Below are 1435 nucleotides of genomic sequence, written 5' to 3' on the forward strand. Positions count from 1 at the left end.
CTACACACTACTACATCAATATCGCACGCATACATACTCACAAATTGTCGGTAAAACAGCGGATTTTTGGAGTTTGATCTAGGGTTTAGGATCCTCTTAATATGATATCAGAAAATGACGTCCGGTGGATGTGACATATTGACGTCATTTTCAGATCTTTGACGATCAATTTAGGTCCAAATGTCCAATTTATAACGTCGCATTGATCATTTCATGACCAAAATTTGTCGCCGTTTTGACGTCATTTTTTTCGCAGGGCATCATAGATGATACCTTCTCATTGCAAATTAATCAAGACGTAAATAAAATAAAAAAGACATTGACCCCCAATGTTAAAACGGCTAAATCTAGCGACGTGAAACTGCGACGGCCTAATACATTTAATGTGTCGCAAGCAGAATGCTCGAATAATACGAGTGCAAATGTTAACAAGCATAAGTAATACAGAAATTACACATAGTTCTATTAATAATACTCAAGATAGACATGTATCTGCTCAACATGATAATGATAATGTATCTCAAAGTAAAATAGCAGACCAACCAGTAGCAAATGATACAAATACTAAAGAGTCTTCTCAACAACATCGATTTTGCAGATATAATAAATACTAACTAGTACTGATCGATCAAGAAAAATTAACGGAAATAAAATTGTTGCTTAAGAAACAAAACTTGATAACTTGATAACATAACTTGATAATAGATTGATAGAATATAAGGTAACGTTTTCGCAAATATAACATAATTAATGGAAATAAAATTGTTGCTTAAAAAACAAAACTTGATAATAGATTGATAGTAGACTGAAATTATAAAATGAAAAGAGTCAATCAAATAATCAAATATGTAACTGTCACTGTTTACAAACTTTTATAAAGACACGAGACCATGTGTTTTATGAGCGTGGCACGAACGTCTCTGGCAACTCGATTTCATAAACGCCGTTCTCGGGGCATTTCACAATTTTAATTTTAACGATTGAATTTGGTGTTAACTCATCTAATTTTTTTTGTATTGCTTCCGAATATTGCCCATTTCTTACCGGTCCTAAATCTGTAACGAGGAACAAGATAAGTTTGAATATGAAAATTATTGTATCCTTTTAACTTACACAGACAACTTTGATACTTATACTGACAATTGTACACACATTCGCCAATGCTGCATGTAGAATGAAGTCTTTGGGCATTAATCCTGATGCTTTACTGACTCAATGTTACCATAATCAATAAAGAGAATTGCAGATGTCATGTTCGATTCTTTAGGATTGAAGCATGTTGCTCGATACCATACCCCTATTAAGCTGGATCCCCCACCATCGCAAATTAAGTTCGGACTTAGTCAAAAATTTAGTGCTATTTTGTTGCTAATTAGTTGCTCTAATCCGAATTTTGTTGCTCCAGCCGTTTAGCAGGAAATCGCGTAAAAAATGG

Source organism: Wasmannia auropunctata, unplaced genomic scaffold, assembly GCF_000956235.1.
Source record: "Wasmannia auropunctata unplaced genomic scaffold, wasmannia.A_1.0 LD336106.1, whole genome shotgun sequence".
NCBI classification, from domain to species: domain Eukaryota; kingdom Metazoa; phylum Arthropoda; class Insecta; order Hymenoptera; family Formicidae; genus Wasmannia; species Wasmannia auropunctata.